Source organism: Archocentrus centrarchus, chromosome 11, assembly GCF_007364275.1.
Source record: "Archocentrus centrarchus isolate MPI-CPG fArcCen1 chromosome 11, fArcCen1, whole genome shotgun sequence".
NCBI lineage: Eukaryota > Metazoa > Chordata > Actinopteri > Cichliformes > Cichlidae > Archocentrus > Archocentrus centrarchus.
Genome location: NC_044356.1, coordinates 4,301,928 through 4,325,391, shown reverse-complemented (window position 1 = coordinate 4,325,391; position 23,464 = coordinate 4,301,928). Strand labels below are relative to the sequence as shown.

The following is a 23,464-nucleotide window of genomic DNA, read 5'->3' as shown; positions in this document are numbered from 1 at the left end:
GTGTGCGCATGTGTACGTGTCCTGCATGACTGTGTATCCTGTATGGCAGTGTGTGTGCTGTATGTCCGTGTGGCAAACATGTTGGGTGCAAAAAAAGAAGAAGAAAAAGGAGTGTAAAGTGAGAGAGAAATGAAACAGTGCAAACACCAAAGAGCCAAGCATAAAAAAAGAAAAAAAAACAACATGATAACAAAACAAAGAGCTGTGCATTAATTGTTATATACAGACCTGTAGACCGGCCGCGGTTTTAAGTTTGTCTCTTATCTAATCAATTACATGCTTTAAATTAACATGAAGTTGCTCCTAATAAAGCCATGGGGTAACCTCCCGGTCCCTGTACAGCTGACCGTTAACATAAAGCTTATCTACAGCTACCGTAGCTCTGACGCCCTCAGTGATGTATTTCTTCCTTATTGGAAATAATACTCGCCTCCGATCGAGAATCTCTTTTGGAAATTGTTCATTAACACTGTAGTGTGTTCCACGCAGCTCTCTGCCCCGACTCCTGACCTGCTCTTTTTGCTTGTAATGTTCAAATTTAGCTACAATTGGCCGAGGCCGTTTGTTATCGGGCTTCTTACCTCCGAGCCGGTGAACACGATGGAAAGTTATATTTTTTACCGCTTCACTCGGGAGTTTCAGCTGATGCTGGAGGAATTCGCGAACCGAGGCTTCGGCATCCTCCTCTGCTTGCTCTGGGATCCCGGAGAAGACGAGGTTGTCCCGCATGCTCCGAGCCTGGATGTCCAGAATGGTCTCCCTCATTTTCTTGTTTTCCCCGGTCAGCTGTGTCATCCCATCGGTGAGTTGTTTCACGGTATCCCTCAGCGTTTGGTTCTCGACAGCAAGCGCCGCCACCTGCTCTTGGCTAAACTCCAAGAGCAGGTGGAACACCCTTCTTAACTGCCATTAAGAAGAGGGAATGAGAAAATTTCCAAATGAAGCTGGAGAGGCCCCAGCAGAAGGAAGCAATGGACTGTCTGGACAAAGTGGCGCATCAGGAGAGGACTGCTCACTGACCCAAGCGGCAGAGAGGCCACCATCCCAGTCACTCACCCCTGAGACAGAACCAGCGAGTGAAGGTTCAGCTGTTGCTAAAGCAGTGTTCAATCCTGACATCTCAGTCACATTTTTGTCAGATGGTGGGGCATTACTCAGGCACACAAGAGCACAAGTGCTATATCTCCATCCAAAACTCTACTCAGGGGCAAGTAGTTATCTTGAAGCAGCACCTGAGCCTTAATACAATAGATTAATTGTTGTGTCCAAAGCAGGTTTTGAGGCCACCAGAGTGTAGACAATTGCCTCCCACTTGTCAAAAAGCTTCAGTTTCCCCTGACAGCTTTGTTCTCCAGCAGTACCTTATCACCAAGTGACAGAGGTAGACCTTTGACCCATCTGTTGTTTTTACTCAGCTGTGCAGTTCTTTCGAGTCAGAGCTATCACACAGTGCAGGTCCCGCAAGAGGGACTTAACATCACAGCCACACATAGTCTCGTCACAGAGTACATTCTTGAACATTAGGTGAACTGGCAGTCTAGGAACCCTTCCAAACGTTAAATAGGAAGGTCCAAACCCAGTAGTATCCCCAGGTCCAACTTGGGAAAAATCCTGGTATCAATATAAATGTCACGTCCACACAGTGCAGCCAGGAATGTTATCTTCCATCCCCACGGGAATCCATAACATAGCCAGCTGGGTGTGTAGTCGGACCAGAGGAAAGAGGGTTCCCCTTCTCCCAATCTCCTTGTGATGAGAATTTGGCCATCAATAGTGTTGAGAGACCAGCTGATCAGATCCATAATTTAATTTCCAGTTCGGGGATGTGTGAAGAGATGCTCTAAGCAGCAAAGCAGCAAAAAGCACGGGTAGATAGGGAAGGCTGTGGAGAAGAGGAAAATGCGTCTGTCTCCACCGAGAGCAGGAAGTAAAAAAAAAAAAAAAAAAAAAGATTTACATGCCCCTAAAACAAAGTGATGCTAACTCCGTCCAGACTCTAACGAAGTCTCTCAATGACATCAAAGCTTGGATGGCTTCAAATTTTTTTAATTTTAATAATAAAAAGACAGAGGTCATCGTTTTTGGTCCGGGCATCACGGGGAGGCTGTCTCCTGTGGATCTGGGTTCTTTATCTCAGTATGCTAAGCCCACGGTCACAAATTTGGGTGTTAAAATGAATGAAAACCTTAAGTTGGAGGGTCAGATTAACGCTGTGGTAAAATCTCGTTTCTTTCACCCGAGACAGCTCACCAAGATTAAAAAAAAAATCTCTTGTCGAAAGATCACTTTAATACAGTGATCCACGCCTTTGTTACAACCAGGCTGGATTGCTGTAATTCTTTGTATTTTGGCATTAACCAGCCCTCATTGACTGGAACACGTAAGAAGGAACACACCACTCCGGTATGCTATTCTCTGCACTGGCTTAAATGGCCTTGCACCACCCTACCTCACAGAGTTGCTGCACCTACAATCCCCTTCCTGCTCGCTCAGATCTGCTGACCAACTGCTTTTGGTCGTACCGAGGACTAAGCAGAGGCTCAGGGGGACAGATCGTTCGCTGTGGCAGCTCCCAGGTTGTGGAACTCTCTGCCTATGCACATTAAACAGGCCTCTTTAATAGTCATTTTTAAATCTTCTCTCAAGACCCACCTTTTTCACCTGGCGTTCGACCAAGCTTGAGATGTTTGTATTGCTGTGTATTTATTTCTTCTTTCTTTCTTTCTTTTTTAGTCTAATTTTATCCAGATTCTTGATTGTGTATTTTATTTTTATATTTTATTGTTGCTTTTTATTTTTATATGTTATTGATGCTCTTATTTATTTTTTTATTTTATTGATGCTCTTATTTTTGGGTGTTGACTTTTACCTTTGGATATTGTTGTTTTATTTTTCCATGTTCAGCACTTTGGTCAGTGCTTGCTGTTTTAAAGTGCTCTATAAATAAAGTGGCTTGGCTTTTGATCCTTTTCAAGTTTGTTTTTGTTTGAAGTGGTAATCTTTATATTTTAAAAATAAAAACAAGCTTTGATAAATATTTGCATCTCCTTTTATTTAGTTTGAAGTTGCTATGTTTATTGCCCATTGTTTTAAAGCATGCAGAGCTGTTCAGTAAGTAGAGCAGGGACAGGAAAGGGAGAGTTGATGTGCTGTGAGACTGTGTGTGTGTGTGTGAGACAATCTCACTGCTCACTGTTGACCACAAAGAGCACAAGAAGTCAAAAGCACCAACATGCACAAAGTTGCTGAGCAGAAGTGAAAGAAGGAAAAAAAAGATTCGCACACTATGCTGATGTATTGTTTTTTCTTTTTTTCTGATCATTCTGATCTGTATCTGATTTATATGTAATGTGTTAAAAAAAATACATATACCCCATGTAACCTTTTTACGTACATGTTGATGCAAATGAAGGAGGGCATGTCACTACTGTACTCTGAAAAAAAAAAGAGTGTATCTGTGTGCTGTTCTTTGTGGGATTACTCAGCTAGGAGATTGTGTTTAGTTAGGACAAGAGTTCTTTGGATTTATTCATTTCTTGTTTTGGAATATTGTACCTGTGATTGTCAAGTCTTCTTAATTGATAGGATCTCGATAGGGCCCAGGGTCTGGATTTTCGTCCAGTGAGCAAGTCGAGGCGCTTCCTAATAGTGTTTTGCTGTACCCTTATATTTTATCAGCTTCAAACTTCAGATCAAAAATGCGGCCTACAGACCCAGAAACAGCAAAGCATCCTTGCGCAGTTACTGAATCCCTTGTTGCCCCCAATGCATCCATCGGAGTGTGTGTGTGTGTGTGTGTGTGTGTGTGTGTGTCAGAAAAAAGTACTTAGGTTTAAATAAAAGCATCCCTTGACCCTCCAGTACACTGAATTGGATATGTGGAAGAAACAAGATGAACAGATTTCCCCCATTTTATTTGATATTTAGATTAATTTATAATATAGCTTTATTTTTTGACATTTGTTTTTATATATTTTAATTAGTTGTACATTTTGAAACTCAAAAGCTAAAGATTTTGAATTGGTGCCATAACAGCCCAGCCGGGTGGGGCTGGGCGGGTGGTCATAAGCCATTGTACCCCTGTAGCCAATCCCAAGCCTGGACAAATGGGGGGGAGTTGCATAAGTGAAGCTTTCCTGTGGGCTTGCCCTGCACTGCTCTCTGGGAAATCCTGAAAAAATACGTAAAAAATACACAGACTAACTGATATTAAATGAATCCATTTTATAACGCTTTACTCAAAGCAACATTCCTTATTCATACAAGCACTTCAGGCCGTCGTATACTTTGGCATGCTGACTGGAACAGCATGGAATTACCTTCCAATTAACTGTTCTACCTCCTGAGCTATGGCAACATTACACATGGACATGACCACAAGCATGCAAAGCCACAGGTAGAAGCGCTCATTTTGGAAATGTACATATAGGTTGTGTTTCAGTGCCTGCAGAAATGATGAATACTTACGTTTGGATTGGAGGACATGTTGTGCTAAACAATTAGACTGTTAACACGTAAAATTATACTGGATGAATATGTGGAGGCATGTTTTGGCAGTAAAGATGGGCTATCCTTACCACTGTCCCTCAAGCACCTGAAAATATATTTTAGCCGCTCCAGCTGAAAGTGAAAAGTTAGGTTTTATGCTTGTTTTCTGTTTTACTGAAGTTGATATGATGTATGCATTTTTGTACATTTTACAAATAATGACAGCACTGACTGTGCTAGCTGCATATTTGACCTTAAATTCTGAATCCTGATCATAATTTGTAATAAATAGGGATAATAGTAAAATAGTTTGGAAATAACCTGAGCTTAGGAAAAAAAAAACACTGCTGTGTGCTGCCATTGCTCTCATAATTTTTTTTTTCAGGAAAAAAGATCAGTTCAATAAGTTAAGAAACATAGGGCACCGGACAGAGCCAAAGGAATAGTTTATGACCTGTCAGAAAGATAAGCTAGAGTTGTAAAAGTTATAGCTGGAGGGACAAATGTGTCTTTATAGGCCTCTCCTGCAGGTGGGTGACTGTAAAATTGTAAAAGTGCGGGCAGGAACATGGGCCTCAATCAGTCCAAAGATGGGAGTTCCATAAATGCTCCTATGGACATGATAATCAAACAACACAATTATAAATGACAGGTGGCAAAATATATGCAAAAGTGGCATTATTGAACCGCAGGAGAAATTAAATGGTCGATATCTGGTACCTTCAATATGGCAAGCTGTGACAAGGTAGAATTAGATATACAGTGGCTTGCAAAGTATTCATACCCCTTGAACCTTTCCATATTTTGTCACATTACAACCACAAACATAAATATATTTCTCTAGAATTTAATGTGAAAGACCAACACAAAGTGGTTACAATTGTGAAGTGGAACAAAAATTATACATGATTCAAAACATTTTTTACAAATAAAAAACTGAAAAGTGCGGTGTGCAAAAGTATTGAGCCCCCCTGAGTCAGTACTTTGTGGAACCACCTTTTGCTGCAGTTACAGCTGCAAGTCTTTTAGGGTATGTCTCCACCAGCTTTGAACATCTAGTGACTGAAATTTTTGCCCATTCTTCTTTGCAAAACAGCTCAACCTCAGTCAGATTAGATGGAGAGCGTTTGTGAACAGCAGTTTTCAGCTCTTGCCACAAATTATTGATTGGGTTTAGGTCTGGACTTTGACTGGGCCATTCTAACACATGAATATATTTGGTTAGAAACCGTTCCATTGTAGCCCTGCTTTATGTTTAGGGTCGTTGTCCTGCTGGAAGGTGAACCTCCGCCCCAGTCTCAAGTCTTTTGCAGACTCCAACAGGTTTTCCTCCAAGGTTGCCCTGTATTTGGCTCCATCCATCTTCCCATCAACTCTGACCAACTTCCCTGCTGAAGAGAAGCAGCCCCAGAGCATGATGCTGCCACCACCATATTTGACAGTGGGGATGGTGTGTTCAGAGTGATGTGCAGTGTTAATTCTCTGCCACACATAGCGTTTTGCATTTTGGCCTAAAAGTTCACTTTTGGTCTCATCTGACCAAAGCACCTTGTTCCACATGTTTGCTGTGTCTCCAACATGGCTTCTGGTAAACTGCAAACAGGACTTTTTATGGTTTTCTTTTAACAATGGCTTTCTTCTTGCCACTCTTCCATAAAGACCACATTTGTGCAGTGCATGACTAATAGTTGTCCTGTGGACAGATTCCCCCACCTGAGCTGTGGATCTTTGGTCCAGAGTCACCATGGGCCTCTTGGCTGCATCTCCTTGTTTGGCCTGTAAGTTTAGGTGGACGGCCTTGTCTTGATAGGTTTACAGTTGTGCCATACTCTGCATTTCTGGATAATGGATTGAACAGTGCTCCGTGAGATGTTCAAAGCTTTTGAAATCTTTTTATAGCCTAAGCCTGCTTTAAACTTCTCCACAACCTTCTTCCTGACCTGTCTGCTGTGTTCTTTGGACTTCATGATGCTGTTTACTCCCCAATTTTCTCTTAACCAACCTCTGAGGCCGTCACGGAGCAGCTGTATTTGTACTGAGATTAGATTACACACAGGTGGACTCATTTTAGTCATTAGCAGTCATCAGGAAACTTCTGAATCAATTGGTTGCACTCAGAAGTTGCCTGATGAAAAAGGTCGTTGTCAAAAAAAATCGCAAAAGAAACGGCTAAACAGCGGCCCCTGGCAACTTTCAAAATACCCTTCGCGTTGACCTTACTTTATAGTAGAAATGTGAAATTTGGTACACTTGTAGAACGCTCACTGACAACGTTCTCCAGATGTAAATCTGCAACACCATGACGTTCTGTGAACATTCACAGTGAACGCAGACATTCACTGTGAACGTTCACTGAACGTCCCTACTTTGGATATTTCCAACATGGCAGAAATGTTGAATGTATTTTTAAGGTTCTCCTGTGAACTTATGTTCTCTTTATTCCAATGAGATTTATACACACGTGTAACAAATGTCAAAATTGATTCCAGCCACTTAAAATTAACACTCAGCAAAGAAGAAATTAATTTTACTGATAGAAAAGAAGTTTGCTGCAGTTTATTTGCAGAATATGCCATTTCCCACAAAATCTTTACATTTTTTACCTCAAACTAGCGTGAAGTGCAGGCCTAGATCAGATCAAAACATTAATAACAACCAAGGCAAAGTATTGATGTGATAAACAATCATACTTTAATCTTGTTTTTACTATATACTCATGTACTTTTTCTTGGATGAATAAACAATATTTTTGGACCACCAGTAAACTGAGTAGAAGACTGTTGTGAGTATAGAGAAAATGTTCTAACTAGCAATGTTGTAAAGTCTTTTCCTGATTTAGGGTTCCTCCTCATCATCATTCCTGTCACGTTCTGGATTGGCCGACGTGTCTTTATGACACTTGGCATGTTTCAGCCAATCTCCCAACACAGCCTGGATCTCAGTATCAGAGGATCTGGCTCTTGGTTCTTTCATACAGCCCCTGAAAAATATACAGACAAAAAAAAAAGACTTTGTACGTGCGCATTATCAAGAAAAATGTGACCATGTACTGAGGTTGGTGTCAGACACGAGACAATATTGATTTCATGGGCTATAGAGAAAAGTGCACAGTTGCTAAAGCTTCAGTCTAAATTCTGACCATTTAGTACTTACTAAATATCACGGCCACCAAGTGCTTTTTTTCCGTCTATGGCAGTTGTACTGTTTTGCAACCTTCAGCTCCTTTCCTCCAATGCCTGCCAGGTGATGCACCTGAAATGTGAAACAATACAGTAAAAGTCACTGTTTACACAGAAGGTAAAGGTTGATTTTGACTGTCATGCAGTATCCAAATTTACATTTTTTGGCATATGAATTTGTACAAGACAGACATGTTTTCAATGAAAGCATGTTTTCTGTGTTTTCTGAAAGTGGCTGCTGGTGGTGTATGACGTTGCTTGGTGACTTCTGATGGTGGGAACCGCAGGTGGTTTAGGGGGAGCTGGGTGTTTTGGAAGGTTTTTCCTGGATTGTCTTTCCTCATCTTCACTCTCATAATGGATGTTAATTCACCTTTAACAAAAAAATCATCTGTTTGTTTGTTCGTGAGATTCCTTAAAACCGGTCGAATCAGTGATGAAATCCTCTAATAAATAATAATCTACTCTTGTGAACCATTTAGTCACTTCGTTGAATAAATAGAGCCTGTTTTTGATGCATTCTGACAATCTGATGGTGAGAAAAAGAATTGTAAACACCGTTTACGCATGACGGTGCACAAACTCTTACTTCCTGCTCAGTTTCACACACGGAGGATGCACTGACTATGCAGGGAGTTTATGGTTTCATGTGAAAACCCACCCCATAGCACCATATACCCAAGTGTCAGGAATTTTATTGGCTATACTTCTGTGGTTTTGGATTTTGGGTCACAGTCGAAGAGAACATTGGAGAACATTTGGGGCATGTCCAGAAAAGTCACATGACGCTGTCTGCTTATTATTGGCTCTGGAAAACCCATTTCATAATATGATTGGCCAAATGAGGTGTCAATCCAATTCTGACGGTCTAGTCCAGGGGTGGGCAATCCCAGGCCTCGAGGGCCGGTGTCCTGCAGGTTTTAGATGTATTCCTGATCCAACACACCTGAATGAAATGGCTGAATTACCTCCTGAGTATGCAGTCAAGTTCTCCAGAGTCCTACTAATGACTTCTATATGTGATTCAGCTGTGTTGGCTCAGGAACACATCTAAAACATGCAGGGCACCAGCCCTCGAGGCCTGGAGTTGCCCACCCCTGGTCTAGTCTGTCATATAAAAGCATCGTGAGGGCGGATTGCAGCGTGATGCCATGAGGCTTCAAAATCGGAAAGCACTACAAACGGCCCGTGGGTGGGCCGTTGGCAGTTAATAGGTTAAGGAGGTCTGGATTAATCAGTATAGCAGGCTGCTGTTACAAGCTTGGAATGTGAATATTGATTTACAGTATTGTGTAGATGCATATGCATGTTGTGTTTATATAATATCATACATGTCAAAAAGTGAATGTGACATTGGCCTCCTCCTAGGAAATGCCCAAAGACAAGCAGCCAAAAGGGGTAATATTAATGTTAAAAAAGGCTCGGAAGACACTTGGCACTGTGTATTTACATAACTGGGATATGTGTGCTGTGTATAGATTAACAAACATGCATTTAAAGGAGTGTTCTAGGAAAGTTTTTTTTATTCCAAAAGTTGATAATATTGTGAAAATGAGTTTACCCATTTCTGTTTTGAGGCAAAAGGCTGCATCACATGATCTTACTACAGAAGACATGTGGGTGACTGGCATAGTTGATCGCTATAAGAACAGGCCGAATGATGATGTGTTCGATGACATGTGCCTGGCTAAGTTTACTTCAGAATATCATGTTTTGACGACAAAGGAGAAATTTAGAAATGCAGTAAAGTTGAATAATGGCTTGGGTTTTGTTGCGAAAAGAACTCACACAAAACCAGCTGTTGTTCATTATGCACGTTTCTCTGAAACAAAAGAGCCAGAAAAGTTTTATCAAAGCATAATGCAGTTATTTCTGCCATATCGCTTTGACGGTGAACTTAAGCCTTCAAGTTGTGAGACATTTGCTGAGTTTTGCAGAACTTGTTTAATTAGATTTGTTGATGGGATAACACATTCAGTAAAGTCTGTTGTAGATATAAATAGGAGTTAGTTTGAAGTGGAATCTGATTATTTGGAGGCTGTGGACAATGTTACTGGTGATGTAATGCTAGAAGATGCATGGGCTGAGTTGTGTCCTGAGCTTGAACTGGAACGCTTGGAGTGTGTGAAATTACTAAAAGAAAAACAAACAGAAAACGATAATGAAGAACATGTTCCTGATTTACGTCCATGTTGTAAAGAAATATCAGCATCTGAGAAAAACATTCTTAGAACTGAGGCCTTGCATTAATTAGATCTTTAATTGAAAAACAATTCCCTGTTTTTTTGTTTTGTTTTGTTTCAAATTAGGCAGTGGTGTCTAGACAGGGTTAATGGGAAAAATCCTGAAACACTGCACATTTTTATTACAGGTGGTGCTGGTACAGGAAAAAGTCACTTAATCAGGGCAACTGAGTATGAATCAAAAAGGTTATTGTCCCCTGTGTGTAAATATCCTGACAACACGTGTTTTCTATTGACAGCCCCCACTGGCATTGCTGCATATAATTTAGAAGCAACAACAATCCACACCACATTTTCTATTGGAAAGGATGTACGCTTACTGTACACTCCTTTGAGTGAAGATAAGCTAAATTCCTTGCATGCCAAGAACTGTGATCTGCAGCTTCTTATCATAGATGAAATATCAATGGTAGATCACAATCTCTTATCATATGTTCATGGTAGATTGCGTCAGATAAAACAAACTGGGAACTTTTCAACATATGGAAACATCAGTGTAGTGGCAGTTGGAGATTTTTTCCAATTACCACCTGTAAAAGGAAAACATTATATTCTGGTGTTGCTACAAACATATAGTCAAACTTATTTAAAATTGTACAGTTAACTGAAATTTTTAGGCAAAAAGATGCTGTGTTCTCTCAACTGTTAAACAGGATGAGGACTCGTTCCAAAGGTACACCAATGTCAGCTGATGATTTAGAGATTTTAAAAACACTGAAACAGGTGAGGTCAGCTCAGCCTTGCACATATTTGCAACCAATAAACAAGTAAATGAGCACAACATTCATCAGTTATATGAGTTGCCCTGAATTTGTTACTATAGGGGCACAGGATTACGCTAATGATAGAACAGGTAAACTGAAGTTGTTGGAAGGTAATCATGCTAAAGCTTCAAACACTTGCTTATCAGATGTACTGTTATTGTGTAAAGGTGCACATGTCATGTTGGGTAAAAATGTGTATGTTAGTGATGGTTTTTAATGGTGTTTGTAGTACTGTCACAGAGCTATCACTGCACAAAAAGAAGCATATTCGTCCCCGTATACTGACGCGGGCACCGCTAGTAAACGGCAGCTTTCGTCAGCATACGGGGATGCGCATTTTCGTTCGCCTGAGACGAATATGGTCGTTTACATACCACCAGAAGCAGCGGGGGGTAAAGGTATGGGGGGAGCCGGCCAGCGGGAGGTGTTAACGTCTCTACTTTACATATGAATAGCAGCGCTGCAAGCCGAAGCAGCGGCAACAGACCCACGTGGTTTCTCTGTCATTGGATGAAAAAAATGCCATCACAATTAAGCACTCACATGTGATTGGCTGGTAGATCTGTCCCCCATTGGCCTTTATAAATACAGGCCTGGGTAAGCCCCTCCCTAATAAATAACCCAGTAATAAAAATTATTTTTAATTATTATTTCTGTGATATACCTTGTATGTTATGTTGTATTCATGCCATGCTAATAACCTCAACTAAAAGGAATTCAATTCAGAGAAACAAATTGTGAGGCACAAGTTTGAATTTCTTTTTTTTTTTTTTTTTTTTATTTGCAAAGCAATATGCACATACACACACATACATCATATATAAGAAAACAAAAAACATTATGACATATAATGCTTTGCTACTTCTGGGCCATGTGGTGGTGGCTTTCTCTCACAGCATGGTCCAGCATACAAACACTTATGGTGCACGGTGTTGTATTTAGTGTGAGCTTCTAGACTGTCTTGCAGTTTGGCTCAGAGGTCACTGAGCTCGTGGCTGGGGAAGCTTGGGGGTCTTAATCCAGCCCGACACGCCCTCTGAGACGCCATCCTCCTCATCCAACATGAGGTCAGTGGTGACACCGTCCCAGAAGGCAACCTCCTTCACTGCCAGGACACTCGCCCTCGCCTCCAGCAGCTGTTGACACAGAGCACACATTAAGTCATTATGAAAATATGAAATATTGTGAAAAATAAGGAAACTACACTGAAAGCTTGAGTCTCTTGACTTTGAATGCACACATAGCAGATAAGACCCTGAATGCAAAAAAAAAAAAAATTAATCAGCCCATCTTTGTCATCAGAAACAATGGTTATGTGACAAAGTACCAACTCCTGCATCCTGTGAATAAAAGGCAAATGAACAAGTACTTGAAAAAATGTAACATTGATAAAAGTACTTCAGTGATTTTGGTCATTAACCCTTGAGGCACCTTTAAACTGATTATACATTTTTTATCTTTTAGGTCCCAAAGTGTTACAGCTGCTAAAACTATAAACATTCAGTGTTAATTATTTTCACCTTCACTGCATCACCTTTTATAGACATTTTGGGTTGTTCAAAAGAAGCCAGATTTTATATAAAGTTAAAAAAAAAAATAATGAGTAATATTTCCCAAAAATAAAACTGCATTTACAAGCTAACTACACAAATACAGCAGACGAACAATACAATCCAACACATCTTACCGGCTTCTTTCTTGCACGACACCAGGCAGGATTTTTAATGACTGCCGCCTTTTCCTGAATGTGAGGCTGACTGTAGCAGAAACTGCGGCGAACCGTCTGTAGGTTTAACAAGAAGCTGGAAAACATTTTTGTACATTGTAAATAAAGAGCATAAACACAGTGTATACATAAACATTTTCAGGCAAAAAACACACAAACACCACCAATAGATACTTACACGCAATTATATCACGGTCCACGCATTAGGAACACTCACACTTGCGTTGTGAGGCGAACACAGTCTGTGGAAAAAAAAGGTGAAAATAAATAAGAGTAAAAACATTTGAAATTCTTCTCTCCTCCACACATTGAATACTGCTGCTTTGTTTCTGATTCTTACCTCTGCAGAGGATCATACCGGCTTTTATTGGATTCAGAGTTGTGCAGGCCGCGAACTGCTTCCTATAAGATGAAACCAAATAAAAAGAAACCAAATCACAATACGTCTGTCAGCTTACTGTGACCATTCCTCCACTTTTAGTATTTTTGTTTTAGAAACGACCAAGTCTTACCACGTTTTTCAGATTGTGCTGCCGTCTTTTCTTTGTTAGAGTCCAGAGCATCGAGTCTCCACACAATAGACGCCAACTTGTCTTTTAGTTGCGCTAGCAGAAACTTGAGTAACTGAGGAGATAACCCACTCACTGCAGCCAGCAGTGTCTTCTCGTCTGCAGCGGGGCTGGTTGAAGCTGGCCGGTAGAGAGGCCCGCTTTCACGAGGAGCTTCTGGGGTGTTGAAAATATAGATGACCTCCATTGTCGTACCAGGAAAGCAGCATAGACAAAGAACGCCATTCAGTTTGAACGGAAGAGAATGACCGCACTGGTTTCCGTTGGTCTTGCGAGACCTTCAGCGTGATCCTGCACGTGATCTGTATTGTCCAATCACAGGCGAGGAAGCTGCCACACAGAATTCAATTCATTTCATTTCAACTCAATTAAATTTTATTTATATAGCGCCAAATCACAACAAACAGTCGCCTCAAGGGGCTTTGTATTGTGGGTAAAGACCCTACAATAATACAGAGAAAACCCAACAGTCAAAACGACCCCCTATGAGCAGCACTTGGTGACAGTGGGAAGGAAAAACTCCTTTTTAACAGGAAGAAACCTCCAGCAGAACCAGGCTCAGGGAGGGGGGTTATCTGCTGTGAACGTCTGGGCTGAGGGAAGAGAAAAAAAAAAAGACATGCTGTGGAAGAGAGCCAGAGATTTATAACAATTAATATTTAAATGCAGAGGGGAGTATAAACAAAGTAAATAAGGTGAATGAGAAGAAACAGTGCATTATGTGAACCCCCCAGCAGCCTAGGCCTATAGCAGCATAACTAAGGGAGGGTTCAGGGTCACCTGATCCAGCCCTAACTATAAGCTTGATCATAAAGGAAAGTTTTAAGCCTAATCTGAAAAATAGAGAGGGTGTCTGTCTCCTGAATCCAAGCTGGGAGCTGGTTCCACAGAAGAGGGGCCTGAAAGCTGAAGGCTCTGCCTCCCATTCTACTCTTAAGTATCCTAGGAACCACAAGTAAGCCAGCAGTCTGAGAGCGAAGTGCTCTGTTGGGGTGATATTGGACTATGAGGTCTTTGAGATAAGATGGGGCCTGAATATTCAAGACCTTGTATGTGAGGAGAAGGATTTTAAATTCTATTCTAGATTTAACAGGGAGCCAATGAAGAGAAGCCAATATGGGAGAAATCTGCTCTCTCTTTCTAGTCCCTGTCAGTACTCTAGCTGCAGCATTTTGGATCAGCTGAAGGCTTTTCAGGGAGCTTTTAGGACAGCCTGATAATGAATTACAATATTCCAGCCTAGAAGTAATAAATGCATGAATTAGCGTTTCAATGACTTGTTCTTGGAACTATATTTGATCCACGATATGCCATTAAATACATATATGTCCAGTCCCAACATATTGGCTATAGATCTAAACTCTTTGGAACTTTCTGTAGCACAGTGACCCCCATATTTCATCTGTGACTTGTTCACATATTCTGAGACAGAAGCATAGTTTTTCCCAGAAACTTTTCACGCTCGTCTGTATTATTTGTTATGTATGAAACAACAGCAAGTCTATTTTTACAATCATTTTTCTGTGAACCGCTAAGTAATGGTAAATGGTAAATGGACTAGCTCTTATATAGCGCTTTTCTACTCAGAGCACTCAAAGCGCTATTACGACATGTTTACATTCACCCATGCACTCCCATTCATACAAGCACTTCCATGTTTGCTAAGCTAAGTGCTTTTTAATTAACTATCATTCACACACATTCATACTCCGACGGGACGGTCGGAGAGCAACTTGGGGTTAAGTATCTTGCCCAAGGATACATTGGCATGTAGCCTGGAGTAGCCAGGAATCGAACCGCTGACCTTCTGATCAGTAGGTGACCTGCTCTACCTACTGAGCTACAGCTCTGAAAAAACTGTTACCATCATCTACAATATTTTCAGTCTTACACACATTTCCTTAAGGTCCACGTGATGTTGATTGTTGGAAATTGTGTTCTTCAAAATCAATTTTCAAGCTGTTACAGTTTTAGCAATATCTGCAGACAAGCGAGTAAATAGCAAAATGCTTTTAATATTATTGTTAATCCTTGCACCCTCTTCTACAAAACTCCCAGGTTTTACAGTCTCTACAGATGCAATTTTTTGCTCTGTAGCAACTTGTCAAGTTTTGTATTTATCTGAAACATCTTTATTCATACAATAACCATAATGTGTTTCTGTGTTAGGCTGCATCACACAAACAACTGTCTCATAATGATTACCGCTAATATTTTGCATATTTACTATGTGTACATGTTAAGGCCAAAATAATCAACTGCCAGTTGAATTTCCACGTTAGTAGCCCAACTGCCAACACATTGCATCCTTGAAATTTTTATGTATTGTGACATGGAGGAATATTCACTTCTTAAAGTACTTTCATATATTTCAGAATTTCATTGTAAATGGTTTACAACAGCAAGCCTAATTTTCCGATGACATTTCTGGATGCCACTAATAGCTTGACTAATTGCTCTAAAAAAGCAGTTTCTATTGACTACTATGTTTTCTGTTATACATGGCACATCCAGTTCCCCAACAAAACAAGATGCTGAATTTGCCTTTTCAAACTCCACATTCAGCTTTTTACACAGCAACTTTGCGATCTCTTCAGAGAGGGGGTTGAAATGTAATGCCTTATTTTGGACTTCTGTAACAACAACATCATCATCAATATAATTCCTCTTTGATATTTTAAGTTGGCATGAATGCCCTCTGTACAAATTGTCTTGCAAATCACTACTGCTGAAGCTACTACCAAATTCACCACTGCTGCCATGAATTGCAGTTGCATGTTCACATACAGTTTTACTTGAGTCCATCTGAACAACAACTCCACTGATCTCAAATAAACTCTGAGTGTCCTTTAGTTTACTGGAAAAAGTTCTAACATACTCAAAGACATCACCAAGAGTATTGAAGTATAGAATGACAGTCTTTCCATGTGCATCTACCATGCCCTCGATGTCATGTGCAAGGGAGTCATCCACAGCATAACATCCATTTTGACAAATAAGGGCACAAGTACTGCCACTTACTGTAATAAAGGTGGTTTCATATTTTGAACACATCTTGTTCAGACCATCCCAAAAAGTAGTGTGCACACCAGTATCAATAGGTCAACTAAATCCACATCTCCAGCAACATAGTCCCCATAAACCAATTCAAAACTCTGTTCATCAACATCCAAAGATTTAGGCAAGTCTGGAACAGAAAGAAGCTAATTTCCACCACTGATTAAACTGTTGTCAGGCAAAAATGTATACAGCTCGTCACCTAAAACAACTACATTATCCAGTACATCAACACGCTATTAAAATACACTTTTCAGCATGTGCTTTGTTAAAGCAACAACACTTATGGCTGCACACTGAAGTCCTCTATATTTAAATCAAGCATCACACTGATGAAATGATCCACTAAGCGATATAACATGCCTACTTGCGTTGCCACCAGAAGATGCAACTGTAGCCCGTCTGTCTTCAATGACTGTTTCACATCCCTTCATATCAATGTGCCTCTGTTGTACAGAAATGGCGGAGACTCCATACTCGGTCGCATTTAATGATTCCCTAAGGTTCATAATGTGAATCATTTAAGCATGTGTTAAATATGACATCAGATGTATCAATTTTTGAGGCCAATCCCTGTGAATTTCATGTTCCACAGTCCACAAATACAAAGTACCCCTCATGTTTGACCACCAGGCTAATTGCACCATGAAGCTGAAGGATACACATTCCATCTCTAAACAAGTACTTCTGTAACATTTCACAGAATTCCTCCTCCAGCTCAAAATCAAATGTACCATAAGTCAAGTTTCCAATGACAACTTCCCACATTTTACCAAAAACACTGTGATGCTCAACTTGCACAACACTTGCTTTGTGCCTCTATCAGAGATTACACTAGCACTAAATTCCACCAATTTACAAGATTCCACACCAACCTCATCTATATCCGATGACTTCCACATACAAATGGGAGAAATTTGTTGTTTTATAGCAGCTACAATACTACTTGACAACAAGGTATCTGAACCTGACTGATAATTACAAAAAACTGTCCCTGGAACAAGGGAGGGTGGAAAGGCCTCTAACGCCTGCAAGAAATGGGATTAACAGACTGACCTCTGAGTGACGTCTGCATACACTAAAAATCACCTGCCCCCTCAGGCATCTACAGTGAAAATATTATAAAATATAACATTTCTGTATACACATTACTTTGCAAAGGATTTTGCCTAAAATTAAAATTACTTTAAAGTACTTTCACAACAGAGAACCTCTGCCTAAGAAAAAACACAGAAGAATATTTTTGTTGTTTAAATTCCTGCAATCTTTCATGAATGGAAATCTTTCCATTATTCTGCACAGTAACAGATTTAAGACAGAAACAAATTGGAAGTATTTGGAAAAGAAAACATGGATTGTTATGTTAAAACAATTCCAGAATTGAATAAAAAAGACTGACATTTTGTCAGAATTAATATTCACTGCCAAAAATGTCATTATACAAATTCCCTGGCCAGAAGGAACCTCCAACTGACCCCAACTCAGGAGAGTCAGACGCCTCGCAGACACCCACCTTGTTGGGTGTTTGCTTGACCTACAAAACAAATGAAAGAGAAAAATCACAACATAATAAAAATAACAAAACAAAATAATGTATATCAAGTGATTTCAATACAACACTAAAATTTTATATCATTTACACATTTAAAGTAATATAATCCTTAATAATGTATAACCATTACATTCTTCTTAGCAGACAAACTCCACACTAACAGCAGCAGGAGTTAACCTCATGCTAATTGATGTTTTGAAAGGTTAACTCGCTTTATGGTTTTACAAACCTGCTGTCTCCAACGCCTGGTCCTTGAGGCAGCTGGTTTCTTTGGATGTTCCACAGGCTTCGTCTATAACAACAACACAGACATTTTAGGTCTCTATTGTCTATAAAACACAATACTTAGACTGTTATCAGTAGGTACAAATTTCTGCAACTTACCTCGTTGCCTGTGTGAACATCTTCAAGAGCCGATGGAGAGACTTTTTCCAAGGCAACCAACATATCAGTCGAGAAGTGGACAGGATTCAGGGGGATGTAACAGTCCTTCAAGGCCACTGGAGTTCCATCCATCTGTTAGACAAAAAAATTGAATTATTAAGATACCAATGACATTATCAAATATTTCTTATAAATAGCTGCAAGCCTCACCAACCTTTTCTTGGGAGAATCGAAGGAGTCAGATTCCCCCGAGTAGTTCCTCTGTAAAATTGAGCACATAAGATTTATAATGATTATTCACAGATAAATAAACTAAGAACTTTTTTCCACTGGAAGCATATGTGAAAGACTCTTACCTTCCTGCCGGATCTTGCAATTGTCCACTCTGAAGGGGTGGAGGCGGAACACTTTCCACTCCCTTTACAACCACACGGGGCACAAACCTCGGCTTGTACGGAGGAGCTGCCTGATTCTGCACCAGTGGCTTTGGTGCTGACAGCTCCAGGAAATGATAGGGGACCATACCAGTACAGAAAACCTAGGAAAAATGTATGTTTACATCAAAACACTTATATTGAAAACACAGCAATGCTCTCCTTAGGCCAATGTCTGCAGACCGCCAAAAGATACTGCTCAAATTCTTGTCCTGCTTCTTCTGGATTGATGCTGGCTGTAAGGTTGTTGGATGGAGCCATGACGCAAACTGCATCAGGCTCCCGAGGCACTACAGCATGTAACACCTCTTGGCGCAGTTTGGCTGCACAGACACCAGGTGTGCAGATGACCCCAAAATCTATGCAGCCATTTGACACCTTAACTATGCCATCTGCAAAGGACCGCAAATGGGATGCTCCAATAAGAAGAACAAACTATAAAATAAAAGAAGAAAATATTGTACAATGAGAACAAACTATAACTACATCCTCTACATGAAATGGTTCTTGATATCACAAACTCTCATATCAGGGAGTCCCTCAGGAATGACAAATTTGTGGCTGAGGTCAGTAACCTCACTAGCTGGCCACATGTTGACTTTGTGGTGCCAGCCAGTACCACTCCCTTTAGAAAAACATGCAAACAGAAAATTATTTAAGCAAATACTAACTATGTACTCTGGAAATTTCATTACATACAAATAAGCCATTGAATTACAATATTTATAATAAAATAGACACTGACGTGCAACAAAATCACTGGAGGGCTTGGGGATCCCTACGCGCTCTCGATTCGAACTGCTTCAACCCTTCTATGTGCTGCTTTGGATCAGCGGTGAGACTTTTCTTGAGGCATCTACATTTAAACATTAAAGGATTCAGTAGCATAAGTGTTTATTAATGATTACAACAATATAACATTTGAAGAATCTGAGACAAACACTGAAGACAAAACTATTAAACACCACAAAACTAAATTTAATGGAACTGGAAGATAATTACTATTAATTAGGTACAAAACAACAACAAAAAAAAACAGCAATCATTACAGGTTCCATCATTCACATTGTGACACTATGTACAAATAAGCCACTGACTCATTTAATCTTTGACGGAAGGACAGCTAAAGAAAAATGTACCAGGAAAAAAAAAAACAAACATTCAACAAGTTTTAAGAAAAAAGAAATAAAGTTTCTATAGTTTAAACCCATTAATCCACTTTTTAAACAATGTATTGATTATATCTGAAATAACATCAATAGATAAAGTTTAGATTTATTTTTGACAGCTATTAATAGATTTTTCATGAAATACAGCTTTTTCTATATTTACAATTATTATTCATAAAATTTAAAGAAAAAAACCTCTCAACATCAAAATGAAAATTTACTGTACCTTCACATTTTTAAAAACAGTGCAACACAAAAATATAATGGATGGAACAAGACTCCACTGAAAGTAAAAAACTACTAAAGTACTATTGCACACCCAGTGTGACTACTGTACATGGTTGTAGCAGAAGCTAAGACACTCACTAGCATCTCCAATACTAACGCAAGTGAGTAATCACCATCTCATTTTCCATCACTGGCCTCCCAGTTTTTGTACAGATCTATCTAAAGAGCTATAGATCAATACTTTCACTGCACAAAAATGACCGAACAAGAGTTGTTAAATCAGATCCACATAAATCAAAGTGTCTTGAGTACATAGAAAATAATTACTTTTACTGCTTATTGCTTATTTTAGAAACTTCTCTTCATGTAGTCCTAAAAGTAGTAGTACTTTTAGGAATAGTATTACTACATCATACTTTTTAATTTTACTTGAATAGTATTACTATGAAGTATCTGAGTAACATCACTAAATTAAGGGAAAACATGATTTAACAAAAGATGTAGCACACAGAAACAAATCTACATTTTATATTCAAGTGAAAACTCGAATTTAAACACAAGCTCTGTGATTCTAATGTAAATTTCTATCTGCTGAGCATGCTAAGACATTTAAATCACTGGAAATATCATACCCTATTCAAAACATACATATACATTATGTTCTGTATTACTTTATTAATTGATATTGAAAAAAGATTTTGCAAAATTGTTTCTTCTGCCTCAATTTAATTTTTACATTATATTATTTATTTGTTTTTTCTTTCACATAAACTTGCACATAACTTTCCTTTTTGTCTGATGACATTTCAAAGAATAAATCAGATGTTCTACGCAGTACCTGAGTTTAATTTTTACTCAAGTAATTTTTTGGATGGATACTTCTTACTTCTAGCTGAGATAAATATGTTGAAGTATTCTTTCTCGAGTACAGATTTTGGCTGGTATACCCACCTCTGATGGGGGCAATTCACGCTTCAGCGATCTTCCCTGCAGCCATTCACATGCGATGTGCGCCCATCCTTGTGTAAGTTGACATTCAGGCTCTAGGTTTTTACTGTTCAGCACAGGATTCTAACATTTGATGGACTGCTTCACATCAGCTTTGATCTGTTCTGTGTCACCTTTGTCTATACCTGTATGGCAGACCGTTTTAACATAAAATCCATTTGTCTGACTATCCGTAATTACATTTCAGATATCTAAAACTGCATTTTGACTAGACAAAACTACATTTTGACTATCCAGAATGGTAATTTAAGATATCCGAAATTACTTTGACTAGTAAGAATAATAATTCAAGATATCTCTAGTTACATTTTGATGAGTCAAAATTCCTTTCAAGAAATCTCATCACCGAATTCGTCTTTTGATGGATCACACATCCGTAATTACAATTTAAGATTTCTCAAATGTAATTATGACTAGTCAAAATTACGTTTTAGATATCTGAATTTAACGATTGCGTGAAGGCCCCCTTGTGGTGTACTGAGCTGTCCAAACAATTGCCTGTGTAGATTTTCAGGTGGCTGCAATGGCGCTGGCCGTTATGGACAAAATTGTAAAAAAATACAATATAAAAAGAGCTCTTCAGTATGGGATATGCGGGGAGCGTGAGAATCGTGTACTGAAAGACTGCTTAAGAAATCTGCACAGAATCTCTGATTTTACGGCCGTTTTAATAAACTGCCTTATAAACATTCCACCAAAATGCTCCGTAATTCAAGATATCTCCAACGTCATTCTGACTAGTCAGAATGTTAATTTAAGATATCTTAAATAGAAAAGCCGTCTAATTCAAGATATCTGTAATTCATTTAGAGATATCTTAAAAGGCATTTTGACTAGTCAAAATTACAGTTCTAATATCTCTAATGTAGTTTTGCCGAGTCATTATTTGCTTTCAAGATATCTAGAATTTAATTTGCACTAGTCAAAACTATTTATCGCCTATCTAAAAATACATTTAAGATATCTCGAAATATGGTGTCATTTAAGATATCTTTAATTAGAATTATGACTAGTCAGAATAAAAAACAAGATATCTTGAATTAACTTCATGACTAGTCAAAACTTAATTGTAGATATCTGAAATGAGAGTTTCATATAGTAATTCATTGAAGATATCTTGAATTGAAGCCACCATACAAATGAATGGTAAATCTGACGTAATTTCGACTAGTCAGAATGTAATTAGAGATATCTCATTTTACTAATACGTCTAGTCATAAATCAATTTCAGATATCTGGAATTTAAGTGTGGTGAATCAGATTTTATGTTAAAAAGGCCTGGCGTAATACCTGACTTTGATCTCACTGTGGAAGAACAATGCGCCAATTGGGGTCTAGAGCAAGCTCGCGTGCCCTTTTTTTCGTTTCATTTTGCATAGCTATATGTAAAGAGACCATATTGATGGGGAAATGGAGACTAACGAAACACCTGTTACAACACCACTAAAACTCCCTATAACCCAGTGGTTCTCAAATCCAGGCCTTGTGTCCTGCAGGTTTTAGATGTGTCTCTGCTTCAACACACCTGAGTCAAATATAGAAGTAATTAGCAGGACTCTGGAGAACTTGACTGCATACTGAGGAGGTAATTCGGCCATTTGATTCAGGTGTGTTTGCTCAGGAACACATCTAAAACCTGCAGGACACTGGGCCACAAGGCCTGGATTTGAGAACCACTGCTATAAGCATCCATCCATCCATCCATTTTCTTCCGCTTATCCGGGGCCGGGTCGCGGGGGCAGAAGCCTAAGCAGAGAAGCCCAGGCTTCCCTCTCCCCAGCCACCTCCTCCAGCTCATCCGGAGGAACCCCAAGGCGTTCCCAGGCCAGCCGAGATACATAAGCTCTCCAGCATGTCCTGGGTCTACCACGGGGCCTCTTCCCGGTGGGACATGCCCGGAACACCTCACCCAGGAGGCGGCCAGGAGGCATCCTAATCAGATGCCCGAGCCACCTCAACTGGCTTCTTTCGATGTGGAGGAGCAGCGGCTCTACTCTGAGCCCCTCCCGGATGGCCGCACTCCTCACCTTATCTCTAAGGGAGAGGCCAGCCACCCTTCGAAGGAAACTCATTTCTGCCGCTTGTATTCACGATCTTATTCTTTCGGTCACTACCCAAAGCTCGTGACCATAGGTGAGGGTAGGAACGTAGATCGACCGGTAAATCGAGAGCTTCGCTTTTACGCTAAGCTCCCTCTTCACAACGACGGACCGGCGCAGCGTCTGCATCACTGCAGAAGCAGCCCCGATCCGCCTGTCGATCTCCCGTTACCTTCTCCCATCACTCGTGAACAAGACCCCGAGATACTTAAACTCCTCCACTTGAGGCAAGAACTCGTTCCTGAGCCGGAGATGGCACTCCACCCTTTTCCGGCTGAGGACCATGGCCTCAGACTTAGAGGTGCTGATTCTCATGCCAGCCGCTTCACACTCGGCTGCGAACCGTTCCACTGCGAGCTGGAGGCCCCCCCCTGATGAAGCCAACAGAACCGCATCATCTGCAAAAAGCAGAGATGAGACTCTGAGGCCACCAAGGAAGAAGCCTTCCGCCACCTGGCTACGCCTAGAAATTCTGTCCATAAAAATTATGAACAGAATCGGTGACAAAGGGCAGCCCTGACGGAGTCCAACACCCACAGGAAACAAATCCGACTTATTACCGGC

At 40.0% G+C, this 23,464-nt stretch overlaps 1 pseudogene; it reads right to left on the bottom strand.

Moving 5' to 3' along the window:
• Window positions 1–303: 303 nt before the first annotated feature.
• Window positions 304–19,252, bottom strand: LOC115788182 (uncharacterized; annotated as a pseudogene).
• Window positions 19,253–23,464: the final 4,212 nt, after the last annotated feature.